The following is a 22129-nucleotide window of genomic DNA, read 5'->3' on the forward strand; positions in this document are numbered from 1 at the left end:
AGCCTACAGGCATGCAGCCTAGGAGGTCTAAAGCTAAAAGAGCATTTTCTGCAAGTAGAAGAAAGAAGTGGGACAAAGCTTCCAGATAGCTGGGAAGGAAGCAGCCTGCAGCAAGGAGGAGAAGCAGAGGCAGCAAATGACCTGATGGCTATAAAGCCTTTGACAGAAAGCATGCTGATTTCCCAGAAAGCTTCTGTGAGTGGTGGATGGAAATGTGGGAGTGGAGGTAGAGCTGAGGCAGAGTATCATTTAAGAGAAGTTGGCAGTGAGTGAAATCTAGAGTATTATAAAATTACAGCAGAAGAGATGCAGAGCTTTCAGAGGATGTTCCAGCATAATTCTTCATCCTCTCACTCCAGTGGGTTCTTTATCTCCCCCAACAGGTGAAGCAGTGGGAGGGGGGGATGGAAGGGGGAATTGTTCTCAATTGGTTTATGAGAGTTAAGGAATTATTTTACTTCCTGAGGTTTCATAGCATGTCTTATTAGTAGGGTATAATTAAATGCTCTATTTCTGATGATTTGTGTGGCCCAACCATATTTTTCTCTCCTCTACATTAAATATGAGTGTAATTGGGGAGCTCAGAGGCTAGAGTGAGAGGCTCCTTTAGGAGGCATTACTTTTTAAAAATCCAGATCTGTGATTTTACTGTTGTGTTTGTTGAGTCATTTTTCACTCGTATCCAGCTCTTCATGATGCCATTTGGGATTTTCTTGGCAAGGATACTAGAGTGGTTTACCATTTCCTTCATTTTATAAGAGAGGAACTGAGGCAAACAGGGTTGTCATTTGCCCAAGGTTACACAGCTAGTAAGTGTATGAAATGGGATTTGAACTTACAAAGAATCCAGGTCCTGAACCCTATCCACTGCACCACCTACCTGCCAGAACTCCCAGTGAGAAAACACCCTTCACTTATGAAGGTCAATATCTGCTATGCAGGCAAGAGATCAAGTGGCTTCTCCAGGACCACACAGGTAGTATGTTGGAGAGGTAAGACAAACCCATTTGTTACTAACTCATAGGGTGCATCTCTCTTCAATATGCTATACTTCCTATTCTAAAAGAATAAAGGTAAAATAATTTCAAATCAAGGTTAGTAATAATCTTATATACTAAATGGGTTTTTGTGGCACCCAGAGTATCATCATATGCACTTGAAAAACTTTCAGGGGATAACTTAGAGGGCATCCTATGATCAAGAAAAGTTTAAATCTTTCTAAAAGTCATGTTGGAGGGACACTAGAAGGATAAGCTGGAGTGGCTGATGAGGGAAATGGAGATAATGAGAACCAAACCTAAAGCCAAGACACAGCGGCATCAGTCAAACCAGGAATCAAGTTAATACTATGGGTTTGATTTACTTACACTTTGATATGACTATTTTCTATGAGGATTTTACACACACACACACACACACACACACACACACACACACACACACACACCACCTCACATGGGTTAAGCTAGGTTGTTTTTTTGTTTTGTTTTTTGCACCTCTGAAATGCAACAAAGCTGTCCCCAGAACTTGATTGGCCAGGGGTCTAAGGCTCAGGCTTTCCTTCCCTTGAAAGAGCTTCCTGTTAGCTTCTGGTTATATTGAAGTGGCTTTCTTTTTTTTTCACCAAAAAAAATTTTAAAAAGCCTACTTGTATGAAGTCAGTGTTCTTCATATTTGGCAGATGTTCTAGTGTTCACCTTGTCATACTCACCAGAAAGGATTCCATATGGATGAAGCTAAGTACTATAGTATCTTTTTTGTATATCCTTTGTATTCTGTGACTTAATAAACATCCTTTTGTTAACTCTTGCATGAGCTACAAATGTCTAAATTCCAAAATAGAATCAAAACCAATAAGGATGTGTCTCAGGCTAAGCATTTGTATTTATGCACCAGAAAATAATATTTTATGAGAGATATTGATGTGGATCAATCCAGAGGACAGCAACCAAGATTTTGAAGGATCAAGAAATCATATCATGTGAGGAGAATCATGCAAGCTGAAAGGAACTGGGCATGTTCTTTTCATAGTCTAAGAATCTGTATAAGAGGAGCCTTGTTCTGCTTGTTCTCAAAAAGTAAAAATGAATGAAATGGTTTCTACTTCTAGTGAACACCAAATGGCTGATGAAGCCAGTGCTGCAGGAGGAGCTGGGGGCCCCGGGACCCCAGAGTCAGAGGCTCAGGGGACTTCCGCAGTAGCTTCGGCAGTGGGGACCATGGTCAAGGTCGGGGCTGCAGCCATGGAGGAAAGGTCAAGGATAATGAGTGGGTTCCTGTCACCAAGCTAGGCCAGCTAGTCAAGGACATGAAGATCAAGTCTTTGAAGGAGATCTAGCTTTTTTCCCTTCCTATTAAGGAATCTGAGATCATAGATTTCTTCCTGGGGTCTTCATTGAAGGATGAGGTTCTGAAGGTCATGCCTGTTCATAAATAAACTAGAGCTGGACAACGTACCAGGTTCAAGGCTTTTGTGGCCATTGGCGACTACAATGGGCATGTTGGCTTGGATGTCAAGTGCTCCAAGGAAGTAGCCACAGCTATTCGTGGTGCTATCATTCTGGCTAAGCTGTCTATCGTTCCTATGAGACGTGGCTACCAGGGGAACAAGATTGGCAAGCCGCACACAGTGTCCTGCAAGGTCACTGGGTGCTGTGGATCAGTTTTGGTGCACCTGATCCCTGCCCCTCAAGGTACTTGCACTGTCTCAGACCCTGTGCCTAAGAAGCTCCTGATGATGGCTGGAATTGATGACTACTATGGGCAACTTTGCTAAAGCTACCTTTGATGCTATCTCCAAAAACATACAGCTACCTAACCCCAGACCTATGGAAGGAGATTATGTTTACTAAGTCTCCCTATCAGGAATTCACTGACCATCTTGTGAAGACTCACACTTAGGCAGCTTCTGTGACAACCACATAAGTTTTTGTGTCTGATGCCAGATTTGAACTCAGGTCCTCCTGAATCTAGGGCTGGTGCTTTATCCATTGCGCCACCTAGCTGCCCCCAGATTTTTTTAAAATAAACAATGAATAAACTGAACTATGCCTGCTTAAAAAAAATGAAATTAATGAAAACTGGAAAAGGGCAGCTTTAGGCTTAATGTAAGTGTAGGGCAGATTTAAAAATATGATCCATGTTTGTAGTAATTCTTTAACTAGAAATGTAGTTATGAAATGGCTCATGCTTAATCCTTTAATTAGAGATGATAATGGATTTGAGTTTAAACTCCCCACACTGCTCTAGTAAAAGTGCCTCTCACTTGTATGGTTCCCCTTGCTCCCTCAAGCCACAACCAAAGAGACATCAGACAACATAAGGAGAGGGTCAGCTAAGAATGTTTATGAGAAATAATATTAAATTTGATAAATGTATTCTTTGACAGAACTTTCAAAAATAAAAGCATAAGTAAGTCAGTTATTCATGGCTGGTTTTTCTCTCTCAGCATTCCTTCTGCTTCAGCAAGCAGCCAAGGTAAAAACACAATTAGACACTTCTCCACTTGTCCCAGGAAAGTGCAAGATGGGGCAGATACTGACTGCCATGACTGCTATAGGATAATGCCTACTTTTCCTTTCTCCCCTTCAAATTCTCTCTTCTGCATTCCTCCAAAATTTCCACCAGTCTGTATGTGAAAAACTTCTCTCAAATCTTAGGGCTGTTTTCATGTTAGTTTTCTTTCTTCCCAAAGTGGGAAGAAGTATAGATTCCAGGGTTTTGTAACCAGCCAACCCCTTGCCAGAGTTTGTTCCATAAGTATGAGCAGAAGAGTCTTTGATCAATTTGGTGAGTTCCCTAATAGAGAGGAAATCATTTTGTTTCCATTTTTTAATACCAAAAAACTTCTATTCTGGATAGAAAATGTGGGAAATTTTCATTCCATTTTGACCTACTACTGCCCAGCAGTGTGATCACTGAGTCAAAGGATATGAGTAGTGAGCTGTTTCATGTGTTCAAAATTATTTTCTAGAACAATTTCAATCTGTATTTCTCTTGTGTTTTTTCTTTTTCTTTTCATACTGAGTTTTCCTTTTCTGGACTCTATCTTCCTTTCAATACTAGTTTGAGCTGAATGTCTGGTCTCTGTCACTCTCTCTGTTTCTTTTCTCTCTGGCTCTTTTTCTCTGTCTCTGTGGTCCTTTGTTTCTGTTTTTCTCCATGCCCCTCTCTGTCAGTCTGTCTGTGTGTCTGTCTCTCCCTCTCCCTCTCTCTGTCTCTTTCCCATCCCTCCCCTCTACCCCACCCCACTCTCCTGAGTCTTTCATAATATTCATGTTGGTAAGATGGAGAGATGTCAGCTGAATTTATATGGATTTGTAGCAAATATAGCAATCATACAAAAAGTATTCATTTATGTCAACTCAGAAGGAGGTTTTGTAGTGAAGAAATACATATATGTTGCCTTAAGTTTTGTAAAGTGCTATGAATTTGACCTTGTCTTTTGCCACATTTAGTATTAATGACTTGGGTGAAAGTAGAATTTAGAGATGATGAAAGGCTGAGAATAATAGAAAAATATGACATTATTCCAAAATATCTCAATAGACTGGAACAATAGATTTTTTAAAAAGATGGAACATAGGGATAAATGTAAAATATTGAGCTAAAGAAGTGATCAGCATTCCAGGTACAGGATGGTGACAGTATCTTGGGCTTAATAGTGATGTAAATGTGTTAGATGGGTTCTGCTTAGTACCAGAAGGAAGAATAAGGAACAATGAATGAGAAGATGAAAATGATAATAATGATAATTACTAAAATTTATAAAACACTTACTTTGTGGCAGGTGGGGCTCGTCAGCCTTAGCAGGCAACTCGCCTAGGGGAAGGAAAACCCTGATTTTAAACCTCCATTGCCTTGCGGCTATACCCATATATGGGAAAGGGTTCAGGAGTTAACCCTCAGGAAAAATCAGGAGCCAGAGTCCCTTAGGCAGTTGGATTTTGGACATCACATCCCTCTGGCAACTCCTGCGGCAGCACTGGTGCCAAACTGTACTGGGCTCTGCCTTTCCTTTGGATCTACCAATGTCGCAGAGAGGGAAAACCTGCTGCATGGGCAACGGCTTATTTTCTATATTGATCTGCCCAGGCCAGCACCCTAAAGAGGACACTCCAGCTACTCCTCATGGGGTAGATACAACACGGGATGCGGCAGTTACCAGTTATAGAGAACGCAGTTTTCCAATGTCCTCATTGTGGCAAGAGCTGCAGCTCCCGTATTGAACTGCACAGCCACACTGTGGCCTGTGGTTCTTCAAGGCACTGATCCATGGTCGTCCATAACTGGTGGAAGCCTATTATGTGGCAAGCATTGTGCTAAACATGGCGCAATTATTATCTCATCTAATTTTCACAAAAACCCTGGTAGGTAGGTATTATTATTACTCCATTTTTACGGGTCAGGAAATTAAGGTAGAGAAAGATTAAATAACTTGTCCAGAGTACATAGCTAAATGTATGGGAGGCCATATTTAAACTCAGGTCTTCATAACTCCAGGCCCAGTACTCTATCCACTGTACCACCTTGTTGATAAATGTTTCAGAGAGGCCAATTTAAGTTTGATGAAAGGAAACATGTCCAAATAAAATGGGTTGAACTTTAAGGTAGTAGTTTCACTATCAAAGAAGAAGTTGAATAATCATGTGTCAGAAAAGTTGCAGAGGAGAGTCTTACATTGAGCAGATTAAACTCAGTGACCTCTAAGGTCCCTTTTTAAAGTCAGAGATCCTCTTTTTTAAACCATTGGGATACATGTGAATACAGCTGGTACAAGGTGCTTACAAAAGAATGCAAACACTTATTCAAATCATATTACTACTTCTTCCTAAATGGAGCCAATGTCTATGCCCAAAGGACTATAAAACTATGTATACCTTTTGACTCAGCAATACCATTTCTATGTCTTTATCCCAAAAAGACAGAAAAAAGGAAAATTACCTGTATGTACAAAAATATTTATCGCAGCACTTTTAGTGGTGGCAAAGAATTGGAAATTGAAGGGATGCCCATCAATTCAGGAATGGCTAAACAAGTTGTAGTATATTATTATGATGGAATACTATTGTGTTATATGAAATGACAAGCAGAATGATTTTAGAAAAACCTGGGAAGACCTATCTGAACTCATTCAGAGTGAAGTGAGCAGAACAGCATTATTGTGTGATGATCAACTGTGATAGATTTAGCTATTCTCAGCAATTATCCAATACAATTCTGAAGGACTTATGATCAAAAGTGCTGTCCATTTCCAGAGAAAGAACTGATGGAGCCTGAATACAGATCAAAGATACTCTTTCTTCACTTTATTTATTTGGTAGCAGGGAGGGGTGGGGGATATCGCTGTGTTGTTGTGTTGTTTTTTCCCCCCACAGTGTGACTTACATGGAAAGATGTTTTTCATGACTAGACATGTATAACCTATGTCAAATTGTCCACCTTCTGAGTGGGGGTTGGGGAAGGGAAGGGAAGGAGAGAGAAAATTTGTAAATCAAAATTTGAAAAAATAATATTAAAATTGGTTTTACGTGTAATTGGGGGAAAATAAATTTTTTAAAAATTAATTAAAAATGGAGCCAATGCCATACATAGAGAATGCTGATTTGGAATCAGAAAATCAGAGTTTAAGTCCAGACTCTGAAATTTACTCCTTATGTGACCTTAGGCAAGTCACTTTGCTTCTCTTTGGTTTCATTTTCCTCATCAGTAAAGAGGAGTTTGACTCAATGGTCACTAAGATCCTTTCTCGCTTTAAATCTATGACTCCTATAATCCTATGAGACTTCTAGGTTGTGGTCACAAAGAAAGATATGAGAACTCCAGGTATCTGTTATAAGAGGGGAATGCTGAACATAGAACTCTCCATATGGACCTGGGGATTACTTGATCCTGAAAGCTGAAGGAATCATTTTGTGCATAAGATCTTAAATATCTTAGGCAACACATGGCACTTTCATTCATGTGGGTGGAAATATTGATGGGTATTATCATTTTTCCATCACACTACTGTTACCATCCATCTATAGAATCATGTACAGGAATGTTCATCACAATCTACCACCTCCGCATCTCAGACTGTCCTGAGAAAGTCCACTTGTATAAATTTTTTAAATATGTAAGATCCCCTGCAGTATTTTTCCTTTGCAACAATGTGGGCCTGCTACCAAAAAAAACAATAACAAAAGCAAAAAAAACTTTCTTCAGTGATCTTCACCTTGATTAGTATACTCTGAAAAAATTACTCATCATTGACCGATAGGAAAATAATGTCAGATGAACTCTGAAACTCCAAGGAAATAGTAGATAAGTGTTCTTGCCAATTCATCCAGCTGAAATTGATGGATAAGTACTGCTAGATTACCCAGTAGCTAGAGCATCCAGCTCCTTCACCATAATCTTCATCACATTCTATGCATGGCCACTGCCTTGGGTGTTTAGCAGCTCGGTCATGATACTTCCACTTTTCTCTCCATTGAAATATAGTGTTTCCTTTTGAGTAGGGAGAGGGTAAAAGAAGATAGAAAATTGAGTAAATATCATGGGGAGGGAATAGGATGGAGGGAAACAATTAACAATAGTAACTGAAAACATTTTGAAGCAGAGGCAAGAGTAATGTAAGAGGATGATGATGGTGGTGATGGTGATTATTGATTGATTGATGGAGTGATGATGATTGGAGGAAGATGAGGATTGATTGATTAATACTGATTGATGATGAAGACTAATTTATGATGAGGGGGACTGGTTGATGATGATTAGGATTGAATGATGAAGATGAGGATTGATTGAGGATGATAATGAGGATTGATGAATGATGGTTGATTAATGGTGACAAAACATAGGGTACTTACTTTGCTGGGCAATTGTGAAGAAAATTCTTTGTCAGGTATAAGGTACTATATAAATGGTATCTATTATTGTGGCAATAATCAACCTCATGGGTTTATTGTAAGAAAATTTCTTTTTAAAGGACTATATAAATGTAGTTTACTATAAAAAATGATAAACAGGATACTATCAGAAAGACCTGGAAGGACCTACATGAGCTTATGCAAAGTGAAATGTACTGTATACAAAACAACAGCAATATTGTGAGATGAAATAGAGTCTTTCATTCCTCAGTATATAAGGAAGGGACATGCATTAGAAAAGCTTATAAATTATTCCATTGTCACTCATTTCCAGAGAAAATTGGTCTTCACAAATGGCTTTCTAACTAAATCTCCATTTACCAGGAAGATCATGGGCCATTAGAAAAAAATGTGGACAAAGTGGAACAGTAGGACTATGACCCTACCAGCACCAATTGACAGGATAAGGGAACAATGAACATAATTTACATGTTCCATTCTGAAGTTAGTCAGAGAAGTCAGGAACACAATTGAAATACAAACCCCATTCTTGAGAGATATACCATGGTAACAGTGATATTGTTACTCACAATTACACTCAAAACACCCAAAAGGAAAGGTGGTGAATTTCTGCTTCATGTTGTCTACCTTATATTTCTTGGCATATTTATGAAAACACTGGGATTTCAAGAGAAAAAATGTATCTTCACAGGAATTATACTCATATGAACCATTGTACTGAAAAGTATGGTCATCGCTACTCTTGCAGAGGTCTGAGTCCCAGTGAATATTGCTCCATGTAGACACAATATTAGAAGCTAAAGCCATTTATGCAGTAGGCAGTCTGTTCCTAGGTGACCTTTACATTCATTATAGCTCCACTCACATTATTTGCACACATTAATGAAGAAATCAAGATGGTGTTTCTGGACACAGCTCTCATACTGATACTTGCCAAAGGAAGGGTTCTTAGCTGGTTACCTGCTTCATCTTGAATCACAGTCCCCATACTTTTCATTATACAAGCAATTACTTGGGAAGGGTGCCAAAAGCCAAATCTTCTGACATCCAGTCCTCTAGCTACAAGGGACATATGGATAATACTCTGGAAGAAGGCACAAGATGGAAGGCCTAAGAAATAAGAGCAACACACTAAACTTGTGTATCATGGATGACTTATAAATCACAGGGATGAGCACTGAATTCTTAATCAGCCAATTATCAAAAGACAGCCCCAGTTTTTAAAACCCAATCAACATATCCGTAATAAGCATAAGGAGATACCATTCTTTTGCCTACAAATCTTCTAATATGGGCAAACTTCCTATCATGATTAGAGGTAATCAAAAGAGAGATTAGATTTATTCTGTGCTGTTAGAATTGGGAACAACAAAGAGAAGTTATAGGAAAGTGATTTTACATTCAATATGAGAAGGAACTTTCTCATCATTTTTTTTTCAGGGCAATGAAGGCTAAGTGACTTGTCTAGAGTCACATAGCTAGTAAATGTCAAGTGTCTGAAGCCGGATTTGAACTCAGGTCCTCCTGAATCCAGGGTTGGTGCTGTATCCACTCACCAACTAGCTGCCCCAAGCAGGAAATGTCTAACATATAATGCCATTAAAGATCCCAAGTCCCATGGGAGTAAAGTGAAAGAGCCAGCATTTGAACCTTGGTCTTGGACTCTTTTGAACTATATATGTACCTCTTCCTCTACTCTATTCTTTATTTATCAACTTCTAACACTTATCTACATCATCATCTTCATATTCAAATTTATTTTCCATGTCTAAGCACAGATGCACAGACAAAAACATTCTGTTCACAAGAATACAAAAGATTACATGCGATGGCTCTCCTTTATATTGGTTACAGAAAAGCTGGGGTTAATTAGTAAAGAGTTCTTCAGACTGGATATAGGTGATTTCCCATCATTTGCTAACTTATTTTGGAATATTTTTAAGAGATTCAAATTTAAGCAAATACAAATTGATCCTTAAACATAAAATGTATTTCCTTCATTTGTAAATCAGATTATAGTGACAATCCATACATTGGGATTTTATAAAAGGAAAGAACTTATTCTAATAAGGCCATCCTTGAACAGTAATAGAAAAAGTAAGATGAATATACTTTGCTATTCCAACAAGCAATAATCTTCATACACACACACACACACACACACACACACACCATTGCCATATCCATTTCAAGGAAGTAGCAGTGTATAGTATCCATTTTTCTTTCCAAAATGGATCAAATAAAATGTTACCACTATTCCTTCTTATAAAACTAAATCCCATGAAGCAGACCCAATGCAAAAGGAAAATATCATGCTCCAAATGACAAGAAGCAAGTTAAGGATCCCTTGGTCATAACTGACATTTTTCACAGCAAGGAAGTGAGATCAACCAGTCATGCATATCAAGAAGTAAATTTTTCAGATGACAAAAGCTAATAGGAGACAGAAGAGCAGTCTAACATGAATACTTTTGAATCGAAGTATGAATCATGAAATCATCACCATAGTGAAAAGCAGCCACCAAATGAAACTCTTGCTGCTAGCTGCTGTTCCTGCCATTGAATAACCCAGAGAATGTAAAAAGGAAAAAACTTGGCTCATGGGAAAAGTTATTTCTTCCTCAGCTGGGTTGATGGTGGCTAGATGGATGTACTAATTCCTTCAGTTTAACTTCATCAGAAACTGTGCCACAGAATCCAGGCCCTTTCTTTATGCCAATTAAATGGACTCTCAATTGCAAAGCTAAGCAGAATTGTAAAAATGGAACCATAATTTTAGAGCTGAGAGGAACCTGAGGAGATCATTTAATTCAGTCTCCTCATTTGTCACACCAGTAAACCAGGGCCAAAAGCAGCTTAGTATTTTGCTTAGAGTTACAAGGCATCAGCCAAGGCTAGAACCCAGGTCCCCTAGCTCCCAGGCCAATGTTCTTTCTAATGGATCACATACTATACATTTCAGTATTTTGAGAACCATATGAAATGTTGGGTTGCATTGTCTTGCTTTCTCAATAAATGGATTTCTAGAATGTGAAAGTTGAGAATATGACAGCAATTTCTAAAACATTCTTAGGTCATTTTCATTATTTCCCCAAAGCTTTAGATAGCTCTTGTGGCTTACAGGTCAAATTCAACCTGACCTAAAAATGTTATTCATCTAGGATGTGACTCAAAGGAGAAAGTTATTGGTCTGTGTGTCAAGGCATCTCACTGAACAGAAAAGAGATGATGGTAAACACTGCTTAGGGAAGACAGGCAGTGAGATGATTGAAATCATCATACTTCAGAAGTTACCATTAAAGCAAGTGCCTACTTAATCCACTTGGAATCTCCTTACAAGAGAGAAGTTTCTTCCAACTACCTTCATAAGTAATGTGATATCTTTCACGGCCTTCTTGAGTTGAAAATGATCCTTATAGAGAAGAATATTTTCACCAATTAACTAAAAATCTATTTGAAAAATACAAACTTAACATGGAACCTAGTTCACAATCTGACAATAGAGTTGAAGGTAAGTAAGAGTTCAATAAGATAGTCAGATCCAATATGGCTATGACACAAAGTATGGGTTTCATTTCTGAGCCTATGGCCTGTCTACATATTATTTTCAGGCACCAACAATTACTATTATTGATAGGACCTTCAGAACATGTAATTTAAAAAATGTTATTTATCAAGGCACTCATAAAACTATTATATTTTTAAAATACTCATGTGAAATAAATCATAAGTAAGGCAACTCTATGGTGACAAATGGGGTGACAATTTTATTCCCCACCACCACCAAAATAAGGAAGAGGCAGCAAAGAATAATACCTATAGAAATTTTATATTTCAAGATTTTGTATGTCCAAAGAGTCACAATTATGGTATTTCTAAATGTTATAATTCAGGAATAAAAAAATAGAGTGTAAATATATAAAGATATCTGAAGTACCTAGCACTTGTCATCTGGAAGATCCTTCATGATAATAATGGAAAGCAATATGGTGGTATAAAACTTTCAACAAAGGATTTTAAAACAATTTATCAATGTGAAGCCATCAATTCTCACAAAATATTGGAAAATATCCAATAAGTATAATTTTCTGAACACAAAATTTTACAAAGCAATACAAGAACCCTTTGTGTCAGTCAAAAAAGTTAAGGAAAGGTAAGATTTTTTTTTTTAAGTTTGCATCTTTTTAGGGAAGCTTTTGTTTTGAATTCTAAGTAGATTATAGACTCTTGCACAAATTCCTTTTCTCTTGCAGACTAAAAACAGTTCAAAGGAAGTGTTGGCACATAAAGTTTAAAAGAAGGCAAAGTTAATTGATATGCCATTGAAATCAGTGTTCAGTCCCAACACCAATGAGCTACTTTGAACTACTTTTAAGCCCTCTTCCCCGAGTCACATTATATAACATTTTGTCCTTTAATTCTTGAGAACTTATTATCAGATCAACAAATGTGTGTCAAGACAAATATAATTTTAGGTTCAAGCCTAAAGCATCTTCATAAAACTCACCTTGATGGCTGGAGACAATGGTTAGTTGCCATTGTGTACATGTATGAGAAGTGAGTTGGGCATTAAAGTTCAAGACAGGAAAATTGTGCTTTTTTCCTTCTTTGGGGAGAAAAAAATCTGGAAAAAGAGAAATAATGTGGAAAACAAGGACATATTGAGGTACCAATTAATGTCCCACTTCATAAAGATCTCTGTCTCCTCCAGTGTGAGAAGCAGGGGCTCCACCCCCTGCCGAGAAAGTATGAGACGACTTTGCTGAGGTTTCTAAGGTCATCTTGGGGTGCCGGAAGTTCATGGACTACCTTTAAGTCATGTCAATTAATGGACTTGAATGCTACCAGCCAATTAGCTTTGAGCTGTGTGTGGGGACCACCCCTCTTCCTGTTCCACAGAGGGCTTCCAGTGGAGCTTATTGGGATTCAGTCTCTTGGGAAACTTGAGCAACTAGGTGAAGGAGCTCTTTTCACACTCTCTCTCTAGCATAGATCTGAGCTAGGGTTTCCTCCATTCTTTCAGAGACGTGCTATCTCTCTCTCTCTTTACTAACTTCTAATATACTTTAATAAATGCTTAAAAGCCTAAACTGCTGCTGAATTTATAAGTAAACCCTAACTAGTTTCACACACACACACTGGGGGACAGGTAAGGACACACACATTAGATTTTACTCGTCACACCAGGAAGAAAAAAAATGATCTTTTCCCAAGCTCTTGTCCCAACTAGAATCCTCATAGGCCCATAGCAGCAAGCAATCATTCTCTCCACCCAAGTCTTGTGCAAATTTGCAATTCTATAGGCTTAAATCCAGAATTACATAAGATTAGTTTATGTTGCAAAGAGAATATTGGTATATACTTAAACAGGCAGTTTGATTTTGAGACCACAGATTGAAGTGATGGTATCAAAAGAGAAATTGGATATGTAGTCAGGTGGCTTGGGTCTGATTCATTTTTCTGGTATTTACTCTGTGTTCTTAGTTAAGTGACTTTACTCTCTCTGGATCCCAATTTCATCATCTGTAAAATTAGGGTACTAGAGAAGATTTTCTCACTTATTCTTTTTAGCCATTAGTCTTATGACTTTATTTTTTTCCTTTTTTTCCTATCCATCCGATTGTGAGTAATAAGGCAGCACTGCCATCTGCATGGGTACAAGGAATATTAATAATGATGTCTTCAAGCATCTGTCAGAATATCTTTGAATAAAAAGATCCTAGGATTTCAGAATTAGAAGAGGAATAATGTTTCATTTTCTCTGTGTGTCCTCAACCATTTCAAAATATATTTCACTGTGGCTGCTTTGTTCAGAACCAATCTTAGAACCCTTTTAATGAAATGAGAAAGTCTCTCTGGAGTTGAAATATTATAGGAAAATATACTTAGATAAAATAAATTGAAATGCAAGATCAGTAGAGTATAAAGTTTTTCAAATGCAATTTTTTTATATTCCTCAATCTTTTTAAAATTTTCTTTCCCCTTCTTTTTATGTCCTATTTCCCCTGAAATACTACCATTCTCTCCTTAGTTCCCTATCCCATCTCAAACTAAGGTATCTATTGTTGTACACCTATCGCTTTTTCCCAGGATATTTAGATCCTGCTACATAGTTCCTTTTAACAGCCTACTCATCCACTTCAAGGCCTTTCCCATTCCAAGTCCTACCAGTCTTCTTGATGCTAAGTTTCATGAGCTACAATATTCTTATGCTGATGTCACTTATTTGGGGACTGAATTTTCTAGCACAGTCATCATGTAGTTATAATAATTTTCTTTAGCCCCAGTTTAATAGCATTATCTCAAACTTCCACTGTGAATGAAGCTTTAAAAGACTTGTGGAAACTTCTGGAAGTGTTAGTTTGAGAAGAAAAATCTGAAATATAGTCAATGACAACACACTTAAACCCAAGCAAAAAGCTTTGATAATAGAGGCAGAGTTGAGGAGAAGAATAGAAGTATCCCTTTAAAGCTAACTCAGCACACATACCTGACCAACTTTATTGCCCAGTGTTCAGATTTTGTCATAATGCTTCCTACAGTCTCAAGACCCAACCTCACCCCCCAATCCTAAGTGTTCACTGCAACTTATCATGTAAAAGCAAGGGATGCTCTAGAGCACATATGCACAGTAGCTGACTTTACAAAATATGTAGAAATGCTTAGCATACATAGCAGGACCAAAGCATGTCCTTTGCTTCAAGCATTTCAAGGAGATGCTCTGCCACTTTCCTAAAGATAAAGAAAAGTTTGGAGTTAGTGCATTGTTTGTATTTAATCAGATATATCCTTAAACATTAATGTGTGAGGAGTAGCTGGAAGTTTTATGGTTTGCCTTTTATTATTCTTGATTTTAAGCATTCACATTTCTCTTTTTATAGATTTTGGGAAGACACCAAAATGTAAAATAATTGTGAAGAGCAATAGCATGACCAAAATGTAAAGTAATTATGTGACCTAGCAATTTAGTTTGATTCCTTTGCTCCCTTTTCTACTCAAACCAAGGTAAATAATGGTCATTTTAGACAAAGGAGATATCAGCTTCTCCTTCACCAAATATAGGGTTTTTAGCTTTCTCCTTTTCTCCAGATTTGTTCCTGGTTTATTTTTCCCTTGGGAAAGTTCATCTTCTGCTGAAGTTGGATGCATAGAAGCTAAATCAGGATTTTCATTTCAATCACAAGGCTTTTTAGTTTTGAAAATTCAACAAAATTCTGATTTAAATCTTCTCAAAATATTCTTTTACTGTTATTCAAATTTAATTATTGTAAGAACAGTACTACTATATTAAAATATAATTACTTTACTCTTTTTTGGCTTCATGACAATGTTCATAAAGTGCTTAATATTCATGTAACATGCTACCTCACCCTGTAATATCACTATATTTATGGAAAGAAATTGTAATCCTCTTTACTGGCTCAGGTTAATTCCAATAAAATATTAAATCCATTTTCTAATCTAAATGAGTTCATTAGGAGAGGCATGGTACTGAGAATACCAAACTCTCCACAGAGATCAGCTTCATTACATTTCAGCACTGTGCATTTCCAGAACTGGTGTACTACATTTATGAGGATTTATCTGTACTGTTCCAAAAACATTCATCCTAATTCGACTCCTTCTGTGCATGCTAATCATGAATATGTTAAGTGGAAATACTAAGCTCGAAGCCAATCTCATCCCCAGATGGGTTCAAGTTATGATTACAGAAGCAAATTTGCCATAAGCACTCTTAAAGCAGTGCCAGTAGAGAGGAAATGGAGGTCTGGAGCCACACTGAAAAAAAAAAGCAGTTTGATATAGAGTAGAAATGGCATAAGATGCTAGCAGGACTGGTATTTCCAGATTACTGTGCCTCATTTGTACTGAGCTTTAGGAAGCTATAAATAGAACTGTCCTAAGGAATTTAAAATAAATACACAGATTAAATCATTAGTCCTAAATGTTTGGTGTCTAAAATTAAAAAAAAACAAGTAAAAAAAGCTCAAACTTTCACTAGACATTTTACAGACCACTACCTCTCTACCTCTAGAAAGGCTTTTCTCCATTAAACTCTGCATTTAAGAGAGATAATGGGCCTTTCAGTTATCAAAGGATAGGACCATCTGAGATGTTCCAGTAACACACAGTCATATACCTCCAAGTGTTTGCCCACAGAGTGGAATAACCCAATTTTTGCAGATATCTAGCAGCTCTTTTCTTTCCCTGGAGGACAAAAGGGGTGGGGGTGAAGAATGATTTCTTAATGTTTCTGAAGTCATTTGATTTGTGTCAAGAAGCATCAGCAAATCAACAAAACTTTGAGTTACACAGACTATGACTGAAAGGTGAACTACAGCATAAATTGGCAACAACCTCTCGTTCAACTCTTGTAAATTCAGGAGATTGGATTACTAAAACAAAGACTTTTTCAATGAGACAAATGAAAAATATCTAGCCCTAACCTGAAATATGATAGCGATAGGCAAGAAAATTATTTCTAACTAGGACTTTTAGAAAGCAGTGGATTTTTTAATGTGTATAGTACCCATGATTTTAAAAAGAGAGAAAGAGAAAAGGAAAAAAAAAGAAAAGAAAAAAAAAAACTCTGAGCCTAAGATGCAATCCAGTGGCCACTGGTTGTCACTGTTGCACCACAAAATGATGATTGTAGGTACATCATTTCAAAGGTTGCCTTTAAAGACTAAAGTTTGAACTGGCATTTTAGGATGTTCATCACACCAAGTGTAAATCAAAGGCAAGGCCCCATGGTCCTCAGACGGGTATTAGCCTTTGAAATACAATAGTTTTACAAAAGAATAGAGATTATTTATATATGTGTACCATTCTGAAGACCATTCCTCCTTTCCAAAGGAATTCATTTAAATGACAAGTGTGTGGGAAAGAGTACTGTCAGGCCTTTAAAATGTTCTTTTATTTAGGTAAACATAGGCTCATTGACTTAGAGCTGTGGGACCTTAGCTCCATTCTCATTTTGCTGATGAAGAAACTAAAACCGGGAAAATTTAGTGCTTTTCCAAGATCATGCAGGTAGCAAGCAAAAGAGGTGGGGTGTGAACAAACTCTCTCAGACTTCAAAGCTAGTGGTCTTTTCACTGTATTATGCCGCTTTCCTGGAAAACTTTGTAAATGATGTTATTTTGGAGAATAGAAAATGTATAAATGTTTCTGTTAATTAGGGACAATTATTTCTGAAGTAGCCTAGAATTGATATTACTCAATCTATGCCACTGTTCTTTCTTATTAAATCAGGATATGCCATTTAAATGAAGTTATTTTTATTAATATTGTTTGCCTAGTGAACAATATGATGTAATTTTTAATGCAATCCTCACCCTTCTTCACCCTCTACTCTCACAAAAACTACCAAGAAAAGAAATCAATAGGATCCTGTATACAAAAATCAAAATTATTCTGCTATATTTTAAAGTAATTAAGTATTATAGTGAAGGAGCCCAAAATCAATAATCATCAATGATAATAGTGTCAGAGGTAGAAGGAGTTGCTGAGAATTAAGAATTGCAAAATATTAACAATGTAAGGAAGAAATGCTAAAATTAGACCATTTTTTCTTTGGGAGAATGAAAAGCTAGATTTTGAAAGTTAAAAACAATAGCAGATAGCTTCTAATATGATTTCTTTTCTAAGTTGAAAATGTAGACTCTTTATATAAACAAAAGGCTTGCTCTTTGAATTGCCCTTCCATTTAAAGAATATGATTAATTGATTAAACCAATAATTACAGTGGTCTCTATACCTCAGTATTCCTAATAGCCACAATACAATATTAAATAACTAGTAGGGATTCATGTTTTACACATTCATTCATATATGCATATATTCATTCATTAAACATATACTGAGCATTCACTCTATGTTAAGAATTAAGAAAGGATATAGGGGCAGCTAGGGGTGCAGTGGATAAAGCACTTGGCCTGGATTCAGGAGGACCTTAGTTCAAATCTGATCTCAGACACTTGATACTTACTAGCTGTGTGACCCTGGGCAAGTCACTTAACCCTCATCGCCCTGAAAAAAAAAGGAAGAAAGGATACAAAGTTTCAATAAGATATAATTCCTTTATTCATGGAACTTACACTCTGGTAGGTCCGTTTTTTTAAAAGAAATAGTATGGTTCAATCTGCATCCATATTCCACAGTTCTTTTTTTTTTTTTTCTGGATTTGGTGAGCCTTTTCCATCATGAGTCCTTTGGAACTATCTTGGACCATTGTATTGCTGAGAAGAATCAAATCTATCACAATTGATCAACACATAATGATGATACTGTGTGCAATTTTCTCCTGGTTCTGCTCATCTCACTCATCATCAGTTCATTCAAGTCTTTCCAGGTTTCTCTGAACTCCTCCTGCTCATCCTTTCTTACAGCACAATAGAATTCCATTACATTCATATACCACAACTTGTTTAGCCATTCCCCAAATGATGGGCATCCCCTCAATTTCCAATTCTTTGCCACCATAAAAAGAGCAGCTATAAATATTTTTGTACATGTAGGTCCTTTTCCCTTTTTAATGATCTATTTGGGGAAAAGACCCAATAGTGGTATTGCTGGGTCAAAGGGTATACATAGCTTTATAGTCCTTTTCGCATAATTCCAAATTGCTCTCCAGAATGGTTGGATCAGTTCACAGCTCCTCCCACAATGCATTAGTGTTCTAATTTTTCCACAGTTTCTCCAACATTTATTATTTTCCTTTTTTTGTCATATTAACCAATCTGATAGGAGTCAGGTTGCTTTTCTCTAATCAATAGTGAATTAGAGCATTTTTTCATATGGCAATAGATAGTTTTGATTTCTTCATCAGAACACTGCCTATTCATATTCTTTGACAATTTGTCAATTGGGGAATGACTTGGATTCTTATAAATTTGATTTAGTTCCCAATATATTTTAGAAATGAGGCCTTTATCAGAAGTAGTGGCCATAAAAATTGTTTCCCAGCTTTCTGCATCCCTTCTAATTTGGGATGCATTGCTTCTGTTTGTACAAACCCTTTTTAATTTAATGTAATCAAAATCATCCATTTTGCATTTCATAATATTCTCTATCTCTTGTTTGATCATAAACTGTTCTCCTTTCCAAAGATCTGAAAAATAAACTATTCTTTCCTCTCCTAATTTACCTATGGTATCACCTTTTATGTCTAAATCATTCACCTATTTTGACCTTATTTTAGTATAAGGTGTAAGATGTTGGTCTATGCCTAATTTCTGCCATACTATCTTCCAGTTTTCTCAGCAGTTTTTGTCAAATACTGATTTCCTATCCCAAAATCTAGAGTCTTTGGGTTTACCAAACAGTACATTACTAAAGTCATTTACTACTGTGTCTCCTGTGCCTAGCCTATTCCATTGATCCTCCACTCTATTTCTTAGCCAGTACCAAATAGTTTTGATGACTACTGCTTTATAGTAAAGCTTCAGATTTGGTACAGCTAGCCCATCTGGTAGGTCCATTTTGAAGTTCAAATGTTATTACTGCTCAAAATATTCTTTGATTTTTTTGTTTCTTTTCCCCAAGAATCAGCACAACTTTCTTGCCCCAGAAGTACAGTGAATTTTTTTTTAACATATAAATGTTTGACACATATTTATTTGACTTTATATGCCAAATGAGAAGAGTTATCTTTTCTTAGAAGTGGCTATGGAAGAAATGAAAATTATTAGAAAAAAAACATTGTTCATTTAGAAAAAGGAAATCACCATAGAAATCAGGTAAGTACCTAGGGTCGTTAATATAAGCTTATTCCTATGCAAACACTGTATCTAGCAGGTTTTTTTTCTTCCAAAGACTCTTTTAAAATGTAATGGTTATTTTCTTTTTCTTTCACTTAAAAAGGTCTACACTAATGCCTCATTGTGGCATAAAAGTGACCCTGGGTTCTAAAAATCTCTACCAGTAGAGGTCAAGATCTGTCAGGCTCCTTCAACCTGAAAGGGTGTTGTATGCATTGAAGGATTGCCTCTATGCCTGTTATCTGATCACCCAGAGGACTTGAGGTAAGCTCATAACCAGGTGGGCCACAGAGTAAATATTCTGTTCATTCAAGCAACCCCCTCAAAAAAAATTCCACTAAAACATTAAAAAAGACTATGATCTGCATTGGTGGAAGAATGATTTACTTGCATACCCCCAAAACCATGAACCCTTGAGGTATTAAGGAATTATTATTATAACTTAGAGTGCTTTGTTGTTACATAACACTATATATATGCATGCGTGTAATATATAATATATACATATATGTATGTAGATAGATATGTGTATCTGTATGTATATATAATTGCATGAGTCTCAAAACAATCTTGAGTCAGATACCAAAGATATTATTATGCCCAGTTTACAGATGAGCAAACTGAGAATGAATAAGTGGTTTGTTCAAAATAACATAGCTACTTAGTTGTAGACTTGACACTCAAGTCCAGATTTTATGAATTTAAGCTCAGTATTTTTATTAATGATTTTTAACCAATTTCCAATAAAGTTGGCACAAGGATTTTCACATTCTGTTTGCTAAATATCAATATCAAATTATAATTTCCTGAATTCAAATTTAAAAGACAACAATGGATAGATTCAAAATGGAATTATATGTACACCCTTTATACTTATTTTGTAAATTGGGAAAATGTCTATTATATTTCCATTTGTCAATTACACCTGCCACTATTTACAAAAGTTTCTAAAATATTTAGAGAGAAAGCATTTTATATGTAAAAAGGGGGAAACTATAATTTTCTCTTATTTGAATTATATAGTTTCAATTGTACATTCTATATTATAAAATCTTATCTACTTATACTTTTTTTTTACTTTAATAGATACATAATCTTATTGATGTAGGCATTTCTCCAGTGGTACAGATGAGTTGCTACTCATCCATACTTATTCATCTGGTGATTCTTGTCTATATTCTCCCATATAGCCACTACAGAGAATCCACCATATGCTAGAAAAATTCTTATAAGAGTTTTAAGTATAATTTTATTTCAAATAACAAAAATCTATTTTCTCTCCTTACTTCCCCCCATTGGAAAAAAATTATACAAACAAAATTGTAACAAATATGTACAATCGAGCAAAACAAATCTATACCTTGACCATGCTCCCCCCCACACACACACCGATGCTTCATTCTGCATGTTGAATGTATCACCTCCTTATAAGGATATAAGTATCATGCTTCATTATCAGTTCTCTGAAATCAAAAAGTCCATTGCATCTTTCTGAGCTTTTAGTCTTTACAGTGTTCTTATTGTATAAATTGTTCTACTGTTTCTGATCATTTTACTTTTCATCAATTCATATAAATCTTCCCAGGTTTCTTTGAAAATTTACATTTTTCATTGTTACAATAATATTCCATTACAGTCATGTTTATCATTTTAGTATTTATTAACCACATACTATGTGAAACATTATGCTAAGCCATTAAAACTTATTTAGACATTCCTCAGTTAATGGGCAACCTCTGCCTTTACTTCGCAGTTCTTTGCACCCACAAATAGAGCTACTATAAATATTGCGAGCCTTTTAACATCTTGTAGTAGCAGGACAGGAGACAGGCTGTCTCTTTTCCTTGCTCTGGATACAGAACTAAACTCCCTAAACATACATATATCTACTGGATAAAATTCCTTACGTCACAATAAGTAATCACTAGGACAATGATATTATCTACATTTTACCCACTAGTCAAGGAGGGCACAGAAGGGAAGGGAAAGAAAAAGAATCTCACATATTTGTTTCCAATTATTATTTTTCTAAATACTAAAAAAGAATCTATTTTGGCATGCTTGTGTTAAATAGAGAAGTAATGTGCTTTAATGGACAGAACATTGAATTTCGAGTCAGAAGAACCTAGTTTTAAATCTTGCCCATATCAATTTGTCGGTGTGATCCTGTACAAGTCACTTTAATGTTTCTGGACCTCTGTTCCCTCTTAAGTAAAATGAGGGAACAATACTGATACTATGGTATCATTATCTCTAAGATCTCTTCCAGCTCTAAATCCTAAGATCTTGTGTCCACACAGAAGCAAAATGCCTCAACAAAAATGTGAGGGAAGCAGAGATCCTTATTGAACACGTTTTGCTAAAAAAAAAAAGTGTATCTGGAATTTATGGAGGCTCTTAGAAGATTGGAAGAATAGCAGGAGGAGGATGAGAACTAGAAAATTGTTTTGTTCTATGCAAAGTGCAAGCTGTAAAATGGAAATGAGATACCGG

General features: G+C 36.4%; 1 pseudogene; it reads left to right on the forward strand.

Annotated features, from left to right (window-relative positions):
* Positions 1-2084: 2084 nt before the first annotated feature.
* LOC122747325 lies at positions 2085-2901 on the forward strand (annotated as a pseudogene).
* Positions 2902-22129: the final 19228 nt, after the last annotated feature.

Source organism: Dromiciops gliroides, chromosome 3 (assembly GCF_019393635.1).
Source record: "Dromiciops gliroides isolate mDroGli1 chromosome 3, mDroGli1.pri, whole genome shotgun sequence".
NCBI lineage: Eukaryota > Metazoa > Chordata > Mammalia > Microbiotheria > Microbiotheriidae > Dromiciops > Dromiciops gliroides.